General features: G+C 36.7%; 1 pseudogene; it reads right to left on the bottom strand.

Moving 5' to 3' along the window:
• Window positions 1–22033, bottom strand: part of LOC140925892 (uncharacterized) — a 31355-nt pseudogene extending 9322 nt beyond the window's left edge.
• Between the last annotated feature and the right edge of the window lie 2699 nt (window positions 22034–24732).

Below are 24732 nucleotides of genomic sequence, written 5' to 3'. Positions count from 1 at the left end.
TCAATTAAAAAAAAAACTAACTAACTACTCTAGCCATAAGCTTGAGCTACCTTTTTCTAAACCTACGTACATAAAGTAAGTTTAACCTTATTCCTCTTTTTATTTAAAAACCAAAACCAAAATAACTATAGGTACTCTCACCATAATTACTAACCTTGATCTCCCTGTTTCCATACATTTGCACAGAGGTTTTACCATGTACCTTTTTATTCCAAAACCAAAAAAAGTTTTGAAAAATTATATTTCACACTCTTACCTTTGACAGTGGCGGGCATCTTTTCAATAAAAAGCTGAAGCTCATTTGGATCAGCATCTTTTACTTGAACAGTAGTGTCTCCTCTTAAACCCAGCCCACTAATTGTAAGTGTATCGTTGGTGACCCTCATTGTAGTTTCAGGATTTACGTTAAACTGAAACGGTAAGCAAATACAATGATACAATTTAAGTTGTACTGACTATAGCGGCAGTTTCTGTAAAATAACAACATAACACAACCATTCACACCCCATTTCACTGGGATCTCATTTGCCACAGGATAAACAGTTACCGCAAAATGAGTTCAATATCTTCTGCTCAAAATCATTTGTCAAGACCGCTCTTTTCGTTATTATTATTTTTTTCACCATAACTTATATTTCTTGTTCTACGATTGGTAAATTTTCGGTCCTCAATTACTTAATGTACGGACCAAAATAATAATAATAATAAAAGATCTTTCCTTTCCCTTTAACTTTGTCGTTTCAAGTGCATCGCTTTTGACCCATACGGTACCAAAATGTGGTTTAGTTGTAATCTTTCAGTATTAAAATTACCCACGATCCTTGTTTTGCTCCTTAATTTATGACCCGCCGTGTACATCTCACGACTTTTTACACATTTCTCGCTATTTTTCCCAGCTCTAGGTCCAGAATCTCACATTTTTTTTTGCCTTTTGGGGGTTGTTGTGTCTGTAAAAGACCACTAAACGCCCTACACAGTCTATCCTTTTGCACTAGTATGGCACATCTTGTCAAAGGGACAGTTTAATAGAGGTAATAAAAGACAATACCAATTTCTCATTAGGTCCTCGAAACAGGTGACCACGGCTACTCAATAGAAGTAACTGCTAAATAGCGATCAGTTTTTACAATAATTAGGGGAAGCTATTTGCAGAACTTTGGTGACCGCTTATAGAGGTGCCCTTAATACAGGTTTGACTTGTTTGACTATAAAGGCAGTTACAATAAACACCCTCTAATAAGAACCTGTGGATTAAGAACCTCCTGGTCGAAATTTGCACTTTAATACTCAAAAATACAAGAACCTGATTAGCCAAGCAAAATCAAGCAGGTCCTTATATGTGGGTTACAGTTAAACTATGATAACAATTTAACAAAGGAGTGTACCTTTGAGTTGTAAATTTTAGTACAAGAAAAACACACTGTACTAAACTATATAGATCTATGGATATAAATTCGGTAATCAGTTTTGTTAGGGTTATAATAACACAATTGTGAATAAATAAAAAATCTATTTATTTTTCTCCTAATCAACAATCTATTATCTCCTTCATAAAAATTAAGAACCTAATCTCTATTCAGAACTTCATGATCACATTACATTATATCACATTATAAAAGAGTCTGTTCTTTACGAATTATCCAGAATATTTAAAAGAAATGTTCACTGTACGGTCTTCATCCTACAATTTGCGCGGAAATCATATCCTGGCCCTTCCCAAACCAAAAACAACGGCTTACGGTCTGCACTCTTTTTCATACTTAGCTAGCAAAGTATGGAACTCTCTCCCAGACACTTACAAAACATTAAATTTTCTAGAATTCAAGCAGGAGATCCTCAGATATGAAGCTTTTCCACAGTAGATTTACAAGTTATATTTCCCTCTGCATGCATAATGTTGTATATAGTTTATAAATAATATTGGAATTGTAAAATAGCATATTTTATTTTATTTTAACTTATTTTCTCGAATATAATAGCTCTACAGCTACTCTGTAAATTTCGAGCATAAATAAAGTATATGTATGTATGTACGTATTAAGAACCTACCTAGCCTAAATTGCCAACAAGTACCCCAAGATACATTAGAACCTATATTTTGACAGACTTAAAAAACTAAATTCTTATTAGCGTGTGTTACTTAAATACAACTGAATACAACTATATTCACACCCCATTTAACCGAGACCTCACTAGTACCATTATTAACAAGTATGTTCAGCTCAAAATCATTTGTCATAACAGTGAGCCTTGCCTCTCTTCAGAACCTCTGATTTATTTGGATTCCTATATGTCGCAGCTCTTTTGTTTCGCGCTAGGGTTCCATGGTTACTTTGTTTGTTCATTGTTTTCCCAGCCAATCCCTATGAGGTTGCCCAGTATACACTAGACCATGTGGTCCCTGGCTCGTCCCCAGACCTTTAGGTAGAGGGCACCACCACATTCCTTTAATCCCCTACCATTTTCGAGCAAGCCGGGCAACATCTTCTCTCCCCCACAGTAGATGAAAGAAAGATTACAATTTGAACAAAGGGGGATAATAAGTAGTAAAAAACTAAATTAAGATGATAAATATTTTCATGCAAGACACACAAAAAAATCGTTATCGGACTGACTTTTAAAACATTAAAATAATACCTGAAGAATAATTTATAACGTAGGACAAATTTCACTTTACAATAGCGGCCATTGTCGCATCATTTCGGGTTTCATGCAATACTATTTGGTGCAAATCTTAGCCTGTTCAGTGTACAAGAAATGGAGTATTAAAAAGTCTTAGTTATCAAAGACATTCATAATAATACCGATCAAGAAAGTCAACAGGCTCACGGTGCAAAGCACAAAAAGTTATTAAGTGAGCTTTGAAAACAAAAAAATTAAACTTGAAGCAATAAATAAACCAACACAATGAAACATCTGTTCAGGGGACACCTTCGGGACCAAAGCAAGTGTCCCTTGAATAGAGGTTCCACCTGATTAGAGGTTGGGCTGGGGTTTGTTAATAATTAACTAACAAAGACAGCATAAAAAAAGCATCATTAGGGACTTTAAGATGCCACAACAGCGGCGACAAACAGAACGTCAAAAAGGCAATAGGTTGAAATGAATAGGCAAAGCAACAACTCTGCACATGCATCACGCTTTTTTGTACATTTTTTTTACCATCACTGCATGACTACGACAGGAAAATGCCAAATTTTACGTTTTATGGAGGACGTAAAGAAGCGTCGGCTAAATTATCTTTCTCTTCCTCAGGGGTGTGGCTAGGGTGTGGTCCTGGGGTGCCTGTGACGCCCCCTTTGTGAGATAATTGTTTTATGTCCCTATAATTCAGGTGGCCAAAACGCGCAAATCTGAAGAATCAACCTGCAATAAATCTTTCCCAGTGCTAGATTGTTACTTACTCCATTTGCAGGACCGAACATCTGCAGTGGACCATGTTCTTGTTCGTAACTAAAAGTGAGCAATTTATGCTACATCAAACTTAATTAATCTAATAGATGCAGGTACTTTGTAGGCTCGACCCTCGCCCCACCGCTCACTACTCAGCGAAAAAAAAATGTCACTTTTAGTAAAACACGGCCTGGATATCGACATGCCAAACTGAAAGTAGTCTGGGTTTGACACAGTGTCACCCACCCCCTTCAAAAATCCTAGCTACGCCCCTGTTCTTGAACTTGAATATGATTCTTGGAAATTCGGCCCAAAACTCAAAAAGACTTAGCTTACAATGAGTTGGAGTAATCGCGATAGAGACTGCCAGAATGGAAATTCACTTTTAAAGCGACGTTTTCGTGGCCCTCACCATCGTGGTATCTTAAACTCCCTATTGTTTTATCTATTTTGTTTTTTTTTTCTATTTTTCTATAATTTAATTTTACTTTTTTTAATCGGTAACACCTGTACAGAAATAGTAATACTGAATAAACTTGTTGATGTTATTGCTATAATTATATGTTGAATTCACTCAAGTGCATTTAATTGATTTATGTGAGATAGTTCAGTTTGTGAAAGCTTCGATTTTTTTATTAGTGTGCACAAATATCAGCCCTCTTTGAGGTCAGTGACTTTTTGAGTGCTGAGGTGTCTCCTGCGGTAATGGACGTTAAAATAGACCCAGGTTTCTGGACCCAGAAAAAGACTCCCTTTCCTCTGAGTAGAGGTCACTTGTCCCTTCACACTACTAGGGCTATGTGTGTGAAAATCATGTGAAAAGGGTGTGAAAAGTGTGTGAAAAAAAGGAACCATGTGAAATCAATGTTGGCAAAAATACAAGTTCACCACATCAGCATTTCTGATGCATGTGAACTTTTTGACATGCATGTGAAATTTTGTAATACATGTGAAAAATTTTTGTCATATGTGTGAACTTTTTTCCATGCATTTTATTTCATGTGAAATCTTTTCCCACATGTGAAACAATTGTGTCATGCATGTGAAATTTGAAGTTCACATGCATAATAGACGCTATGTATGTGAAATTTTTCACATGCATGTGAACACTCTTAGGCATGTAAGAGTGAGCAGGTGAAATTTTTTCAGGGCTTATTAAATGCAACCACTATGAACCACAGTTTTATGAAAATGCCATAAATTTCGAGCGAATACCCCATGAAACCTGCAAAATTAAATTTCATGGGCATCTTTACAATTATCATTATTGTCTTCATTGTTTGCTTGAACATTCGATATAAATTTATGTATTTAATCAACTTTCTCATCTAAATATGTGGGTTATGTATCTTAACACTTGGTTTCCACCCAGAAAGATGTCTACCTACAACAGATTTCTGTTAAGTGGGGAGGGCTAAATCGTGAGAATTAAACCATTCTTTCAACAGATCCTCACTGAGGACAAAACGGCCTTAATTTTATTACTCCATCAGAAAACTTACTTTGCTATCCAAATTAATCTAATATTAATAATCCTTTATCGATCCCAGATTTCTATACTACGACATATGTAACTACACTGTATGTATGTATTGTTTCTTACTGTAATGTCCTCGTTGTAAGGTCGAAAGTCCACTTGAACATGCGGACAGTTCCTTGCTGTGCATGCTTTTTGAGTTTCCTTTTGAAACACTTCGTTCAACTAATGAATGATTCCTTGAGACAAACAACTGGCATGCTCTTGGTGTGTTCAAGGTGTCTTTGGTTCAATCAGCTTTCCGTACCTGAGCTTGTGCAAAAGGAACAACGTCTACAACACGTATTTAGTCGCAACTTTGATTCATAATATCGTCCAGCATTTTCTTAAATCCTCAAAAAATTTGAAAGAACAGTGTTAAGCTTTCCTCTTCCTTCTAATGCGTTGGAATATTCTTATCAACATTGAAAATCACTGCTTTTTCGACTCAAACGGGTGCACTTTCTCCATCGCAGATTGGCCGCCATGTTTGTTGTTTCCCAGACTTCCCCGTGACTGTAGCACATGCGCGATTTGATTTACGATGTCACGTGCGGCTTTTGAACCAATAGAAAAGTGTAAAATGACCTTCCGTTGAATAGTTCAAATTCACGCGGACTTCACAATCAACACAGCGTTGCAAACAGAGTATTTTCGTTATTTTCGGATGATGGAAAGACTGTCTTTCCGTTAATAACCATGTTATTTTCGAGAGAAAGTGATCAATTGTGAAATTCTTCACATAAAGGATGTTTCCAAGTCAGCAACTCAGCTGGATTATAGCAGAAAGGTACGTTCTTCTGTGTTCTTGATGTCGTGTTTCGTTTATAACCTTACTTTGGTTTTCTAATAACTTTGTGTAAGCTTAAAACTTCAAAGATAAATATATCTTAAGTTTAAGATGCATCCAAAGATATGCCATTGATTGATTCCTTTTTGTTTACTGCAGAAATGACTGTACTCTTTGTTGCAAATCGTCAATGGAATACTCTGAAAATTGTATGTTCTGGCGCTAGTACTAGTAGGCTGAGGCAGACTTGTCAAGACCAATGTTAAATAAAATAGGGGAAGAAAAAGCATAAGTTTTCGATATGCATGCAATGTGTACGGCAAGTTAGAAGCAAATTTTAAGTTTCCAGTCAATTTATAATGACTTGAGAGTTGAACTAAACCTACAAAATTTGAATAGGTTTGTTTATTTGAGCTTCGATTCATATAATATACATAATCTTACATCTGCAGTAAGGTCAAAACTAAAAGGCAATTCTAGTCTGATGTGTGGACCTTCAGTTCAGAAAGCTGTCCAGCAACTTTGAAAGAAGCACTCATTTAGCATTATTTTTTTTCATATACATGCTTGTATTATTCAAAGATGTTTATTTGCTTTGTCTTTTCACTGACATATTTGAGTGCTAGATTGCTTTTTGAGCTATTTTGAAAAAATAGCTCATATGTCAGTGGTGTGAGCGTATGTATCTTTGTGGCTTTGTATCTTTGTAACTTTGTATGTTCGGATGTTTGTTGCAAGAGCCAATAAGGTTGAAGGTACTATGAGTTGATGCTTAGGAACCAATGAGATCTTGGCATCTACTTAAAGATAGGCACGTTAAACGTGCATGAGCTATTTTGAATGCTTCAGTGTAACTTTAATGCTTCGGTGTAACCTTACCAAGAGTGATCAATCTACCTCTTTCATCCTAAATGTAGATTAGGTTTTTGTGCGAAATTGCGTATTGCGGTACAAAATGAAAACGCGAAACGCTGAGCTGAGTCGATCCTCAAGCTATATATTCACTTTCCTCTGTCTTTCCCTGTTACATCTGGTGCAAGTTAAACAAATCGTTAAAGTGAAATAAATTTCTACTCACCAAACGTTGATTAGAAGGAAAACTCTAAGGTTTCCTCGGAGTTTCTTAAGCCAAAATGTGACTCATCGAATACTGAATAGTTACGAAATACCAGGATTTTTATCATTGTGGTAGATGGTTGCATCATCATAATTCACGAGGTTTTCACGTGCGATTCTACTCAGTGAAACAGTCTTTAACTCCGACAACTTATTTCTTCATGTTTTAAAAGCTATTGCTTCTCAAAAGACAAGAGCCTTTTTTAAGGCATTGGTTACAAAACGAAACAGGTCTTCATACGTCCAAGTTACTATTTATCATTGTGAAAAGCTAATCTGCATGAGATGTACAGTCACACAGCTGGCTCGTGAAAGCGTTGGACTTTGCCCCCTTTCGTCGTTCGTACGTGAGGGAATTCGAGTTATCACACAGTAAACTAGCTGAGTAAACAGAGTTATAAAAATAACTCACGCATACAATTTGCACGTGAAGGTGTTGGTCTTTGGCCCTTTTACAATTCGTACGTTAAAAAAAGGCTAATTCTTCACTACAAAATTTTCTCAAACGATTTTAAGAAATCACCTCGGCTTCATTATAACATCTGCAATTACATGTTTCATGCAACGTCAAGGTTGATAACCTAACATTTATTAACAAAATTTTGGGAAACGGTCTTTAACTCCGACAACTTATTTCGTCATGTTTTAAAAGCTATTGCTTCCTAAAAGACAAGAGCCTTTTTTTAAGGCATTGGAAACAGGTCTTCATACGCCCAAGTTACTATTATTATTGTAAAAAGCCAATCTGCATGTGATGTACAGTCACACAGCTGGCACGTGAAAGTGTCGGACTTTGCCCCCTTTCGTCGTTCGTACGTGAGGGAATTCGAGTTATCACACAGTAATCTAGTAAACAGAATTATAAAAATAACTCATGCACACAATTTGCATGTGAAGATGTTACAAAATTTTCTTAAACGATTTTAAGAAATCACCTCGGCTTTACTACAACATCTGCAATTAAATTATGTTTCATGCAAGGTCAAGGTTGATAGCCTAACATTTATTAACTTCCAAGAAAATTATCAAACTGCCGAAATATATTTCTACTTATATCATGATTATTGTGTCAACTAGCTTCCTCCAATTTTATTCCCTAACGCCACTGTTTCTACTTAAGTTACGCATCTTTACTAAATAGAACGAAAAAGGAAAGAGAAGTTCAAGTTCAAGTTCAACAGACCTTTTTCGTTCCGGCAAAAAAAACAAACAAAAAGAGAATAATAAGTGAACAACATGATACATCCTTCCGGCATACTAATCATTATAGTTATTGAAACTTATTTTATTTAGTAAAGATGCGTAACTTAAGTAGAAACAGTAGCGTTAGGGAATAAAATTGGAAGAAGCTAGTTGACACAATAATTAGATACTGCTTTATTGAGTGGAGTAACATGATATGAGCAGAAATTTATTTCTGATAATTTTCTTGGAAGTTAATAAATGTTAGGCTATCAATCTTGACGTTACATGAAGCATAATTTAATTGCAGATGTTGTGAAGACGAGGTGATTTCTTAAAATCGTTTGAGAAAATTTTGTAGTAAACAATTTGCGTTTTTTTTAAAGTACGAATTGTAAAAGGGCCAAAGACCAACATCTTCACGTGCAAATTGTGTGCATGAGTTATTTTTATAATTCTGTTTACTCGATTACTGTGTGATAACTCGAATTCCCTCACGTACGAACCACGAAAGGGGCAAAGTCCAACACTTTCACCTGCCAGTTGTGTGACTGTACATCTCATGCAGATTGGCTTTTCACAATAATAATAGTAACTTGAACGTACGTATGAAGACCTGTTTCGTTTTGTAGCCAATGCCTTAAAAAACGCTCTTATCTTTTAAGAAGCATGCAATAGCTTTTAAAACGTGAAGAAATAAGTTGTCGGAGTTAAACACTGTTTCACTGGGTAGAATCGCACGTGAAAACCTCGTGAATTGTGTTGATGCAACCATATACCACAATGATAAAAATCCTGGTATTTCATAACTACTCGAATTCAATGAGTCACATTTTGGCTTAAGAAACTCCGAGGAAACCTTAGAGTTGTCCTTCTAATCAACGTTTGGTGAGTAGACATATATTTTACTTTAGCAATTTGTTTAACTTGCACCAAATGTAAGAGGAAAGTGAATATATAGCATGAGGATCGACGCAGCTGAGCGTTTCGCGTTTTCGTTTATGTACGGCAATACTCAATTTCGCACAAAAACCCAGTCTACATTTAGGACGAAAAAGGTAGATTTATCACTCTTGGTAAGGTTACACTGGAGCAGTAAAGTTACACTGAAGCATTCAAAATAGCTCATGCACGTTTAACGTGCCTATGTTTTGTAACTTGGTATTGTAAAATGGCCACTACGTCATTTCATATCATAATCATTACAATTTATAAGAAATATTTCTAACAAAAAATTAGTATATTATTAGTTGTATTATTGATGTAGAAATTATATGCGTAAAACCGAACATGGTAGAAAGTTTTGCTTATTATTATCCTCCAGACAATAAATATTGACACAATAAAGGCAAATGAACAGTACTAGACATTGATGTTTCGATTAGCTTCATGTGCCTTTTTAATGAGATCAGCAACACGCGCAATGACAAATTAAAGAAATTCCACTCATGATCATTAGGTGAGTAACTTAAATTTTTACATTGAAGTTCATTTTGGGACATGTGAGTCAGCTGAACTGAGTTACACCGTGTTGATATTATGAAACCAGTTTCCTCTGCCAAAAAATTCTATCCAGTTTACTTTTCACTTTTTACCAGTTCTATATAAATCAGGTTTTTCTGAAAATACAACCTGAAGTTGCTTGTGACTATATGTGCACACAACTATATGCATGCAGTTGACAGTACATCAGACATTTTGTTGCAAGTGTAAATTTGTTTGTGAATGGATCTAGTTGATTTACTGAATAGTTGTGTGCGAAACAACACAAGCAATTTGTGTGAAGTAGCATGTGGAATTCTATTGCCATTCATGATCACTGGGGATTTACATGTGAAAGCTCATGTGAAACCCCATGTGAAGTGTATGTGAAAATATGTGTGAATTAGTAGCATGTGAAATTCTCGATCTTTTGCCATTCAATGAGGATTAAATGCATGTGAAAGCCCATGTGAAACCCCATTTGAAGTGTATGTGAAAATATGTGTGAACTTATGTAAGTAGCATGTGAAATTCTTTTCCCATTCAGTGAGGTTTTACATGTGAAAGCCTGTGTGAAACCCCATGTGAAGTGTATGTGAAAATATGTGTGAAAGGGTTGACATCGTTTCACACCCTTTTCACATACATTTCACTATGCAAAATTTCACATGCCTGTGAAATAAGTGTGTAAAATTCATGTGAAAAGTGTGTGAAAAACGTGTGAAAAGAGTGTGAAAATTGGACAATTTTCACACGTTTTTTCACATGATGTTTCACATACATACTCCTAGTAGTGTCAATAGAGGTAATAGATACAAAGATTATGTGCACATTTTCTGGGACCAAATTTATTGTCCCCTGAATGGAGGTGTCCCAAAGGAAAGGATGATCAATTACACTATTTGCTCAATTAAACCACCATGGATGAGGTTGTTAGCATATAATATATACTGCATGGGGTATTGGCTCAATATAATTTGGATTCTTTTTTTAAGTCCAACATACAATTTATTTAAACCTACTAAATTTTTCTAAGTTAAATTAATATCAGAGTGCAATGAACAGACTTGAGCCGGCAGCACTTTGAGATTTAAAGAGATATCTTGTTTTTGACAGGCAACTACCGTAACTGTCCTCGTGAACATGACTTGTGATTGGCTGATTGTCATTGGGTGCAGCACTCTGGTTGAGTTACTTTATTGCACTTTACAACAATATTGTACTATAAACAAGCTAGCCAGCACTGCAGACAATTTTAACCTTCTTTAAACCAACTATGTCTACACTATACACGATATGTTGGCCAACTGCACTGCAGGCTATAAACAAGCCAGATGATATAAAAAGCAGGCCCCGGTTGTTCAAACGTTGGATAGCGCTATCCAGCGGATAAATCACTATCCAGCGGATAGCATAATTGATTTCCGTAATACTTATCCGCTGGATAGTGATTTATCCGGTGGATAGCGCTATCCAACGTTTGAACAACCGGGGCCAGGACTATTATGTCAGCTCTAGTTCACCACTTCCCCTAGCTACTTGCAACAAACACACGAATATGATCAAAGAAAGTCTTTTGCAATTTCTTCTGACTCTAAATCTTATAAATGCAACCTCTACAGGCATGTTTAAACAATGAAACTCTTTTTAAAGTCAAAGTATATCAATATCCCAAAAGGTGTCCCCTATCCCAGTACTAACCACGCCTAACAGGGCTTAGCTTCACCGAACAAACAGGGCAAGGCAACTATGAAAATGATATGAACCAAAACCAAAATTAAAGTACCCATAAATGAAATAGCAAAAATAACATAGGCTGCTGACTTTGGGGACCTCAAAAAATAATATTTCAGATACCAATAACTAAAAGAGTTGATTTTCATACTCCAGGTACTGTATAATGAAACAGTATACACATCCTACAATCATACCCAAATTTTGAAAAAAGAGAAATCATAAAGTCATACCTGTAGTGGCTTAAAAACAGATAATGGCAAGCCAAGATGAGGAAGTTTCTTGAACTACTTTTGAACTAGCAGTATAGATGCAGTTTGTTTTTGTAACTGCTATTTCAATTTCAACCTCAGAAACCCAAGGAAAGCTTACACAGCATCAGAGCCACAGGAAGAAAAACAATCAAAAAATCTTACTTCCTGTGGACCAGCCTTAATGACAGATTTAGATCTGGAAAAACAGCATGAAAAGGTAATTCAACAAAGAGCAGGAAGAAACAATGAACTATTAGAAAAAGGGATGGAACACCATCATCACTTGTCATCGATCTACTGACAAGCATAAGCAACTGTTATTACTGCAGGGAATTACACAAAGAAGGCTGTCAGTCAAGTCCCTGACAACAAAAATTATTAGTTCCTTCCCATGTACCTCCCAACCTAGATCTCTCCTGGATCTGGTCCATCTCTACAAACCTGATCACGAGTTATTAATTTTTTCTGTCTTCTCTGGGACACTGGGTTAGTAGGGTTTAACTGGAATCTTTTGTGCATAATTTATTCCATTTTGATAATGGCATGCAATACATACACAGGGTGCAAAGAACATCATTTTTACAGCTTGCCATTCGGGCAAGCTGAAGCTAGCATTTACAAGCCCAGACGTCATTTTAACTATAGCCCCAAAAACTTTTTGACTAGCAGAATTGATTTCACAGTTCTTCTGTTTTTAACTTAGTTAAAAACAAAATTGACTAGCCTGATAGCAAAATCCACTAGCACCGGGCTATCTGACACTACTTTCTTTGCACGCTGCATACATGTACATGTACATTTTGTATTATTTGCTGTACAGTGGAATTGGTTTTTGGTCTCTAAATAAGTTATCAAAAATGAACAAATCTGTCGTCAACTCATCTTACCAGCATCTGCCAGGGGTGGATCCAGAAAATATAGAAAAGGGTGGCTGGGATACTTGCCCACTTGCCAGCTATATAGAAACCTTTTATTGTTATGAGAATTCTATGAAAATAATACAAAATAATTTCAAGGAAAAAAGGCGCCATTTGGCCCACCCCTAAATCCGCCCTTAATGTTGCTTAATGTCACAGCTCCTTTGCTACTGAGAAGAAGCTGATAGCTGCCTCAATCACGGTGAGGCGAAAATTAAAACTCATTGCCCTTTGAGCAAACTGTTGCTGAAGTTTAGTAGCCACAGTAAAGCATCCATGCTGGTCAACCAACCCCAGTCCCCTTTTCTGTAGCAGTTCAGATTACTCTTTATCTTGGCAAACGCTGCTTACTCACTGGACATCCCATGAGTTGCCTCAATTGAGCCCTGGGCTATCAGATATATAGCCCTGCATCCTGTCAATGGTGTGCCAAAATGGTGACAGATTATGATGAAAATGATGAATTTGTATACTTTAAAAAACTACGAAATCTGTAGATTCAATAAAAAAAATATGCCATTGGCCAACTTAATCCATAAGGTTAAGTCACAACAATTATTCAAGAACATATATAAGAGAAACTTGAATGTTAAATGTGTCTGCTACTCAGCTTTTGAAACATCATGTACAATTATTTATACCATAAATTTTCAACTGGTCTATCAAAATCTCATTCTAGAAAAATCACATAAATTGACAAGAATAGACTTTTATGGATTGATTATGTACGCTTTACCCTACTAAATGCAAATTCCTGAATCCCTTTAAATGGCAAAAAAAGAAAAGAACAAAATATTTTCAGCAATATGTTCAAGATACAATAATGATGCAAGCTGAAAATAATAATATTAGCCTCACTGAGTTTTCAAATGTCAGCGGACATTTTATGGAGGACGTAAACACACCACAAATGGATTTCTCTTTCTCCTACTAAACTACAGTCAAACCTCTTGGTACGGACACTTCTCTAATACAGACACCTCTATTATTATGGACAGTTTCCAATGTGCGGTGACAAAATTCTCATGTATTTTCTTTAAAAAAGAACCTCTATAATACAGAGTCTCTCTAATGCGGACAACGGACACTAAATCTCGGCCCCAGAGAGTAAATTCATATAAACTTAACCTCTTTATTACGGACGCTGTAGTGATCAGGTGAATTCCCAATCCTGATCAGGTAAATTTGCACAGGGTAAATCCCATCTAGTCTGGCCGATGAGCTATGCAAGGTGACTTCAAAAGCCCAGTCGCTGTATACCAAACAATTAATTTGCAAAAGGTGTACAGTCGAGGAACATATTAACCAACTTTTTGAAGGCTTCAATAACTACAGATAGCATGAAGATCTTTTCTATTACATTTTGTTTTCTACTTACTGTTTACTGCACCTGCAAAATAGCAAAAGACGCTTTCAGAATTGTGGCTTACATCACAACTTTTTACGTGCAGAATTGTGCTATAAGCTTGTTTCATCTTAAAACAGAGATTTTTGCCTACGACTGTACGTATGTAGCTGATATGTACAATGTTTTATGCTACTGAAAGACAGTGTCTTTGTACTGTGAATTAATAAACTTACATGCAGTTTAAAGACGAGTGTAAGCCTGGTCTTAGCTCCAACACTTAAAACTGTTTTGTAGAGTCATAAAAGTGACGTCATCGTGGTGACCTCTTTTATATACATATATATATTCTAACTATAATGGGTTCGATTCCAAGAAATCAATTTCAGGGAACTTAACCTACTTTCTGACATTTAAAGCAACTGAGTTGAAATACATGTACCATAAAATTCCGCAAATAAGCCCCGGGACTTATATTTTTCAAAGGCCCTTTTTGAGGGGCTTATATTCGGAGGGGCTTATCTATGGAGGGAAATTTGCATTTCAAAATTTTTTTGGTTATAAAATTTGCGTTTTGATTGGGCTAGCCATATAGTTGGAAGTAAATTTACCGTCTTTGCTTTGTTTCACTTAGTATTTGACAGCAATTTTTCAAGTACAAGCCCCCAAGGACCTTATATTTGGAGGGGCGATTTAACGGAGGGTTTTTTGCGTTACCGGAGGGGCTTATACATGGAGGGGCTCATTTTCAGAATTTTACGGTAATATTGCAAAAAAAGTTTAAAAAATGCGAAGACTTCTTAACACTACATATGTACAACTTTTACCACAAAAACATATTAAAAACAAGGGTTATTTGTTGCCTGAATCACAACTTACAGTTGACTGTGATATAAGTACACTGTAATGTATTTATTTTATTTTTATTTTATTAGCTTTGCCCTGAAGAATACAGAGAAAAAAAAAACACTGAAGATATACAAACACTAGTAATAAGAACGTAACAATACACTAATAATAACTTAAATATTTGGGCTGGGACACCTCAACAGCTAAAGCCAATTACTGTCGACCCAAAAAATAAAAGGATATAAAGGTAGCAATTTAAATCACATACAGCAGCTAATTTCTTGGTCTAAAAACCTGGCTGTGTTACATTTCAAGCAAATACTTTTGAAGCTCCTTGGAGAGTCCGAGTCATAGTTTATTGCTAGAGCCCATGAGTAATAACCGTAAAGAACAGATTTAAAGTTCTCAAAAGTATCATTATCTAGGTCAAGTCTAGTAATAAGCAGGTTCAAGATTCTAGTGGTTCTAATGAAAAAAGATTTCTGAAAGGTAGAAGTCCTGCATTTTTTAGGCACAAAAGATTGAGAGCTGGTTACAGATATACTGGTCCTTTGCGTGCATTTGCGCACGAAGGGAACAACAGACGGATCTAAGTGAATCATATTATGCGTATAGCCTTGTAAAAGTATACTAGATCTAGTAACCCGCGCCAGTAGCAAACAGGAAGTAGGTTTACAGACATTAGTCTCTCTTTGTAAGAGATATTTGTTAAAAAAGGCAAGCAAAGAATGAATTTGGTGGCATGTCTTTGGATACTTTCGAGTTTAGAAATTACTTCAATGCCTTGGGTCACCCAGACCTGGGTTGCGTAACCAAGATGAGCACGAACTAGCCCGAGGTATAATGTGCGCCTTACGGAAGTACTGTGAATAAACCTAGAGTTCCTCCTAACAAAATCTAACAACTTGTTTGTGCGTGCAGCTTGGTGAGAGACTTGGGCGTGCCAAGTCAAGTCACAGTCCAAGGAGACGCCAAGGTCACACTCTACCTCACAGGACTTGATGGTACTGCAACTGTGACTACTGTGTAGTTCCAGAAACCATCCATAATATCCCCCCACACCCCTATGGAGGGCACTTTTACTTCAGACCACCCACACCCCTATACTTTCCATTCCAGGGGGTGCTTGTCATACAGCCCACGCCAAAGATTTTTCTGTTATAAAAAACGTCATAAAAAATGCTGTTGCACGATACCTTTATGCGGAAGATAATTGTATGTTTTCTGTGATAAAGAGAGGAAAAATCTTTTTATTCACCTTAAAACAGTGTCCAATGTTCTCAGTTTTGCATTGCATGTAAAGGTCTTTAATTTCTTTAAAATTGTTAACAGTGAGTAGAGGTGTATGTCACTGACAACCAAGGAGGCAATACCTTACGAGACACATAGTAGACTGGACACAACTGTTCTGGATTGACCTATTATTATACAAAAATAAAAGAAGCCATAAGGACCCTTAATGATATTTTTGTCCTTTAAACAATATTAAATTCCACAAAATGGAATAATATTTTCATGTTGATCACACAATTGCAAGGAGGAGTTGTGTTACGGCATATCAAAACTTGGTAACAAAATCACCAAGGTACACAAAATCACGTAATTTTTAAGAAAAAGAAATCACATGTTTTTCGACATGATGAAGAAGTGTTGTCATGTTAGAATGTTGTCTCCAAATAAATCTTCCAGCAAAGATAACTTGGATCGAGTCATTGACATGCAGCACTATAATCCTTTTATAGTCATCAGCAGTTAAGAGACTATTAGAGAGGTCCAAATAGCAGTGTCTGAATTTCTTGGCCGACTACGCTTTAACACAGCAGTAATTCGGGCCTGTTGGAACAGAGAGTGAGCAACAGGCTGCCATCTTCAAAAGAGATGGAGGACCAATCTGGTGGCAAGAAGAGTTTTAAGATGATGAAAGTCTGCCAAGAAAGTGCCATTTGAGGTCAGTGGACAAATAAGTTGTAGACTGTCCTTAAGGTTTGTTTGTGTTTTCTCATTGAATGCTTTTTAAAACATCCACAAAAACATCGCAATATTCTTAACACAACAAAACCCTTCATTTTTTTATTCATTTTTTCTCTTAGAAATCAAGTGATTTTTCAGATAACCTTTGTGATTTCATTATCATGTTTGAATATGCAGTAATGCAAGTCCTCCTTGAGTGATCAACATGAAAATATTTTCCCATGTGTGGAATTTGATAAAGTTCAAAAGAGACAAATATAATTGAGGTTCCTTGGCTTGTTTTATTTTTGTATAATAACATCAATCCAGAAAAGTTTTGTCCAGTGTACTATGAGAGCATCTATGAAAGAACCAGTAAACAATAATCAATTACTTCCTTTCAGTTGAAAACAAGTTAGAAGAAGGCTAATAGAACATGACCATAACACAGAGAATACCACAATTATATTGTGAATTATAAAGCAATGAACTGGATGACCCGCATTATTCATGAGCCGATGACATTCATATTAGATACATGTAGACTACATCATACAAGTAAGCTGTGAAAAAAGCATTCAGCTGTAACTGTTAATGTAAGATCATCGATAAAAACAATAATTCTTGTTTCAAAGTCCCTAGAAAAAAAGACCTTGAGAATCTGACCCCACCCCCTTGGAAATTGCCTCCTCTTAGACCCCCTTCCCACTGGAATTTCTAATGCCCTCCGTGGGGGGAAGAATTAACCGCATCCTGGTGTGGAGGGTAACAGTTTCCATTTTCTCATGAACCTATGCAGGTATACATGTAATAGCTCCTGGAGTCACTGCAAGTTTTTCTTTAAACTTTTTAAACAGTTTATTGTTGTTAAATGTAAAATTAATGTATTTTCTGCTGACACTAAACATGAAAGGCTTTTTAAAATAACCTCAGTGAATCGGTAATGATTAAATGTAAACACAGCACTGGTTTATTCATTAAAAGTTCTTACATGAATCAAGTGAACTCACTCACTTCAATTCCTCATGAACATATTGTTGTGGTGCATAAAACTACCATGGTGGCCAGTCATATTCATAAAACTGGTAAATAAGGTACAGTAACACCACCAAATAAGAACCTACTTTTTTTGAAAACTGGCAAAATAGGTTCTTGTATTTTGGGGGTACTTAATGGCAATTTAGGCTATGTAGGTTCTTAATTAGGTTCTTAGTCTTTACACATGAAGGAGATAGATTGTTGATTTAAAATCAGAAAAATAAATTAATTAACTTTTTAAGTTATTCATAATAATTGTATTATGTCATATAACCCTAACAAAACTGATGACCAAATTTCTTGTTAGTCTCGATTGCAGATTCAGAATCTGTAAGGCATGTTTTGTTCCTTGTATTTAGTCCACAAAAGGGAAGACATGGTCCCTGCAGGGTTGAACATAGCGGAGACCATGGAAACTGGGGATATAAAGAATTGTGGCATGACTCAGGAGCCATGAATGTTTTGTGACGAAAGCTTAGGAAAAGTTAATGCAAAAGATTTAGAGCTTTTCTGGAATAGGTTGGTCCATGAACTCTATTGCTTGAAAGTGCTGATTACTTTAGAATGAGTGGTCGAGAAAAAGAAGAATCTTTAATAATGAGCAAAACTTTGATCAATGGTGCAGATGGTGTGGCTAACTGGTCAGGTGTTGTAAACTTTCATTGTTTCATTTTCAGCGATGACTGAAATGACATGGCATGTTCATCACTTTTTTTGCTCTCTGGCAATGATGTAATTTCTCTAGAATCTAGGCCCTTAATTTTCGTGTATTTATACACATGTACTCAATCAATTCAGAAACAAATTGTCAAATACCATAATTATATAAAATAAAATATCCGGAAGAATGCTTGACTGTCGATAAAGTAGGAAGTTAAAAACTTGTCACAAGGAAATCCTGCTTCATGTAGATGTAATTGCCTCCTCATTTCTTAAGAAAGCAAGACCTATGAATGTACTTAAATAATGACTCACAGGTACCCCCCTTTTTACAACTCATAGTTACCCCCCTTTGTTAAATTGTTTATCATAATTTAAGCTTAACTTGCAATGATGATCTTGCTTGGCTAAACTTGCTTGCATTGCAGACGCTCTAAATTAAACCTTCTGTATGGAGTGCCTGCAATTTGTGCACAATTTTTAATGACGTTTGAATCCCGCTATCACGAGGACAAATGTGAGCATTTTTTATTGGCTAGTTTTTTACACAGTTTAATGTGATTAGTCTGAATTTAATTAAGTGTTGACAGGCCAAATTAAAACACGACTAATATATATTTATATAGCTTAAGAGAAGGGAGATTGAGCTTTTGATAGTGCAATTAACATGACCGAAGAGTCAGCTTGAACAACAGCGGTTTTTCTTGCTCTCTTTTTGTGTAGTTGATGCAGTGCATAGAGTATTCTACACTGAGCAAAATTGTATTTTACCACTTTGAGTCTCGCATTTAGAGGTTGAGGAGGCTGGTCTGTTCCATGCATATTGAGCAATTAGTTCCTATGGTTTATGTTTCTGCAGATGTTTTCTGACAGGATTTGATCACAAATGGAGTTTACCATGAAATGATTTTCTTTTACCTCTGTTTAAGCCTTGTGGCTAAATAACCTTAGTTTTTTTTTGGTTTTTCTAAAATGCCTGGACCTGAATATCCACATGTGAGTAGGTTTTATTTTTGGCTGTGAAGATCATGATTTCCTGAGTTTTTTTTTTTTGGACACTAGCTAGAAGCCTAGAACTGTTGGCTAGATTGCAGAATATGCAACAGTGCATCTGCAGTGATTGGAAGATGCTGGAAAACCAGTGGGCAAATTTACAAGCAAATTCTTATAAAAAATAATATATATCACAAGGAATTCTCTCAAAGCATTGTTTTGTGCAGAAGAAGGCTTTAAAGTTTGAACTTCTCTTTTATTGTTTGCTGTAACCTGCAAACGATCATTGCCAACTCCCTTCTGTGAATTTTGACATGTCACTGTGCCCTTACCGTCATGCACATGTAAGAATTAGGGCAATCATGAGAGGCATAACAAACATTTACCCGAAAGAAACCTGCCTATCAGAAATTCTCACAAATGTCTTTGCGACTCTGCAGGATGTTAGAATGAGCTTTTGTGCACTAGTTCGCAAATGGACTATACAAACAGTTTAGACGAGTGCATGGGCTGGCTGCAACGTAGGCTTAAGGCTAAACAGGTTCTTTTATTTTTGCATGGGTATTAAAGTGGCAAATTTCTGCCAGAAGGTTCTTAATCCACAGGTTCTTATTACACCTTTTGCTGTTCATTACGAGAAAATACGCATTCATTTGCGTAAAACCGCGACCAATAGCGCGAAGATACATTCATTAGCGCGAAAAAGCGAACATTTGCGCATAAATCAGATTCAATAACGATTTTTGCATTTTAATCAACCTTCAATAACACTTTTGGGCATTCATATGGGTCATTGGGCATACAAAAGAGAAAAATATACTTTCATTAACGCCAACATCAAAGTCATTGACACCATCTTGAAAGTCAATAGGGACAACTGACATACATTAAAGTGCAAGCACTATTCATTAACATTTTTATGACACTGTTTACAATTCAATAGCATTCCTGGACAACTTTAGGATGGATAAGACAAACATTAATGCGCTTGTACAATTAATTGAGTGTTCTTTACATTTAATATGCAAAAAACGATTTTCAATTAAACAATAGAAATTCAAACAAATTTGGCCCGAATTTCACTCCGGTAAATGTATATCCCTCAAAAACCTCGCTATTCAAACATTTTGGGAGGTAGGTTTGTATGAAATGGTACCCCTTAGCACATTTAGCTGCAGTCACAATGTCATGTTTCTGCGCAGAGCTTCAAGCACTGAAGTTGTTGTTTCCGAACTCCGCTAGCGGGATTGCTAGGACTTTACCCTCATTCCTGTTATACATCTTTAAATTTCGGGACTCGAGATTTGGGCCTTTGGTGTCGCTTTCAGACAACTTAAATCCTTTACAACGATATCGAGGGGGAAAGCATAAGCTGTGTATGTGGGGCGGGAATGGCCAAATCTAGGTGGGCTGGCACCCCGTCATACGCAAAGACCACCGACTTATCGGGATCCATTATTTCCTCGCCCGTGCCAGAACAAAAACCGACACAGTATTCATTACTCCAGCAGATGCCGAGGAAAACATTGACAGGTGATATTGCCATGGTCATAGTCAAGTTTCGTCCTCTTTGGCCGCACACTTAGCGGTACGCCCTCCACTCCCTGTCGCGCCCCACCATGACTTCTGGCCGCCTAATGAAAATGTATACCCGCAGCCGTCGACGAACAAGCAGTGGCGAAGTACGGCGTGATTCTTTAAACAAATTCAGGCCAATTTTGGGGGGAATTGGTATTGTTTAATTGAAAATAGATTTTTGTATATTAAATGTAAAGAACGCTCAATTGATTGTACATGCGCATTAATGTTTGTCTTACCCATTCTAAAGCTGTCCAGGAACGCTATTGAATTGCAAAGAATGTCATAAAAATGTTAATGAATAGCGTTTGCACTTAAATGTTTGTCTATTGTCCCTAATGATTTTCAAGGCAATGTTAATGACTCGCATGTTGGCGTTAATGAAAACATATTTTTCTCTTTTGTATGTCGAATGACGCAAATGAATGCCCAAAAATGTTATTGAATGTTGATTAAAATGCAAAAATCGTTATTGAATCTGATTTACGCGCAAATGTTCGCTTTTTCGCGCTAATGAATCTATCTTCGCGCTGTTGGTCGCCTTTTCACGCAAATAAATGCGTATTTTCTCGTAATGAACAGCAAAAGGTGTAGTGGGTCTTTACTGTATTTAAATGTTTAATGAAGAACAAAGCATATAAAATAATAAATGGATATGTTGTAGTTAAGTTTTTATCTCAGGTAATTTTAATTTTTCTTTTGTTTCAACTTCATTAGCACACATTACCATACCCAAAAACAAAAGAAAAAACAAATAATTTAAAGGAGGTGGAAAATTACAACAGATACATTAAGGTGACTGCATAAACACATAAATAAGCTAATTGTTTAAATAAAAAGGGTTCAGTATAAATAACTGTTAAATTGTACATAGTTAAAACCCTATCACTCCCAGAGTCAATGATGGATCCATAAAATTTAGTTCTTACTCTTGAGCCCCTGGACAAAACCCCTTTATCAGTACTCTCACATGGTACTATTTGTTTTCAGTATTTGTTTTTGATTTTGTCAATGCACTTTTAGAAGTGAAGAGTAAACATCAATAACTTTACATACCATCATGTCATATTCCGCTGTCTTGCTGGCATAAAGGCAGTAATGGCTATCCCCCTCACGGCAGCAAAGTTGAAGCTCTCCTGCCGCATCATTACCCTCACTCCCCCATGACACGGTTCCCCGTGCCACACAAATCTGTGTAAAGCCAAACCGACTGAGCTCACTGAGCCAGGAGGCCATTTTGTTCATTGGAAGAGCACCTCGTGCCCAGGCTCTCATCCTACTGAAAATCGCACCTGCCGCAAGGACTTATGGGCTACATTTGTGTTCTGAGGCGTTTTTAATTTTTATTTCCCATGTGGTGGAAAGAAAACTCAGACAAGATCAACAAAATGCACATTCAAGGTGACGTTTTTCATTTTCCTCAAAATGCTTAATGTTTGAAAACGATGCTCTGTGCTCAAGTAAAATTATGTTGACAAATACAGGCAAATAGAGAAATTCTCCGTGTGACTGAATGCAGAGGCAAACACTTAAAAGAAAGCGTAAACCCGGCACATAAAAATATGCGACGGGGAATTTTCCCAGCCACAGTTTTCTCTTTTCATTTTTTATGAGTGTGATGTCGCCACCGGGATTACTACTTTCTCTTTAACCTGTCGGACCAGCTCTCATTTTGCAGATTTTCTCTTTTGTAGTTCGCTCGTTTCCCCCTCAGTACCCAGGAAAAAATGGTCTACGGCGCAAGCGAAACGAAAAAATACTGGCAAAGTGTAGGTTATGTTCTCGTCCGATGCTTGCTGTTTTAGGAACGGACAGTTAAAACAATTAAATGATGGAGAGGGATGGGAAAAGCAAAAACACTTTATACCGGCCAACACGCTTGAAAAAATCCATGCAAAACAGAATTAAAATAGCCTGTTCCAGGCGTTCAGATAGTGGGGAGCGGTGCGAAGGAAAAAGGGAGCGCGAAAAAATAAAAGCAGAGAGGAGGAGTCCCCCTCCACTTTTCATCGCTTTCTTTACTTCGCACCGCTCTCCACTATCTGAACGCTTGGAACAGGCTGAATTAAAACCAAAAAATATCCAGAAAATCCAACCCCTTACCCTTTTATATACCATTTTTCAATAAAAGGGTACCCCTTTCGTATACCTTATAATATATAGATTTAGCCAGGGCTAAAAGCGAAGCTCTCGATAATATTTATAGTTTGCTCGAACAAAATATAAAATCGTGTAATGCTAAGCGGTGAAGGCAACGCCGGAGAACGGTTAAAAACAACAATAGGTCTAATTAGCAAAAAAGCAACTTTGCACGTGCAGCACACTTTTTTTGTACATTTCTTTGACTTTGTTTTGCACGACCACAACGTAAACTTCCAGAAACTTCTTAGCTACACGTTTTATAGAGGAAATGTCGCACGTTTTCTTGTTCACTTTTTTTCACTGCCGCTCATTTTGCATTGGTGGCCGCTAGCATTTCTCATTTTGTTACCGCTGCTACAAAAAATACCTCACAAAAAAATACCTCCTTTGTTTTTTTTTTTTTTATCTCGCGCCCTAGATCTCTCCCGCCCTTTTTCTCGTTGAGCTTCGCTGGCCTGCCGCTTGCTTTCTCTTTTTCTCGGTCTTTCTCTTGCTCTATATCCCAAAATTGTGGACATGACAATTAATCTAGGCTTAATACTTTAGAAAACACGGATACAGAAACAATTTCCGCTTTCCGGTTTCGTATTCATTGACGCCTTAGTTGTCTCTGCTTCAAAAGACGCGAGTAGCTATGCAACTTCCCGTCAAAATAACCTTGCGTTGCATTTGGGTTGCCATACCTGTTGATTGAGTTGTTTTACATTGGTATGCCTGTGGTGCGGACGGACGGTCGGGCGGGCGGTCGGTGTACGGTCACGTGATTACCAAATTTTCTCGGATGGGTAGTTTACCACATTTTCTTACCCATGGTGCTCCGCTGCGCGCTTCGCGCACGAGAGCTCCGCTATTAGTAAGCGCATTGACAACCTCATAGTCAGGAAGCACTGTCACGCAGGGGGCTCTTTTTTCATTTTCGCTAAACATTTTGAGTAGAAGCAGGCAACATGGCTTAAAATCTTTGTCTTGCCATCCTGATTAAGAATTGTGTTGTTGCCCACTCCAAATGTTATGACATCTGTCATTAAGCGGGTTCTTTTGTCTAGGCCCTCACTCCTGCAGCATGAAAACGAGGCTGAACTGTAACATTTATATAAACCCAATAAAAAGTGCACAATACGATGGGGAAATAGCTGAATCTTTACTACTTGACGTTTAGAGCTCGACAGACAGTAGTGTGGGAGACAAAATACGTCACGTGATCAATTATGAAGAGTCACGTGACTTTCCAATAAAATCGATTTTAAAGCATAAAAGACTCTCTATTCACACTTTCCTTTAATATAGCTTTCAACTTACTGACGTTTCTCATTTCGATTTACACGTCCAACAATAAAAACACAAAAAATGCAATAGGTGATCAGCTATGATGGGTCACGTGACTAGATAACAACCATTGAATAGATAATGAATTAGCCTTAGCTGTGTGAATAGCGTGATTGATTAATTGTTTCAGTAACCTCTTCAGGAATTATTTTCTATAAGAAATAGAAAAACTTATGTTTCATCAGGTAAATATGTGCTTCAAAAAGTTTTATTTTGAGCAATGTATTCTGAAAATTAATATAAAAATAGATTCTTTTAATTATTTTTCTCAATTTAAAAAAGACTGATTTTATACATTTGCCTCAAGAACTCGATAAAAGGAGGAACCAGAGACAACCGCAAGGGGAAAAAAAGCACAGGGATTAGGCGCAATGTGGATAACAGAGATCAGAGAATTGGAAACTGGGAAAGGTTCATCATTCTAGAAGATAACAAGGCTAGCCTAGCTCATTTCCTCTCGACTGAAT

Source organism: Porites lutea, chromosome 2, assembly GCF_958299795.1.
Source record: "Porites lutea chromosome 2, jaPorLute2.1, whole genome shotgun sequence".
Lineage (NCBI taxonomy): Eukaryota > Metazoa > Cnidaria > Anthozoa > Scleractinia > Poritidae > Porites > Porites lutea.
This window is presented reverse-complemented; position numbering and strand designations above follow the sequence as displayed.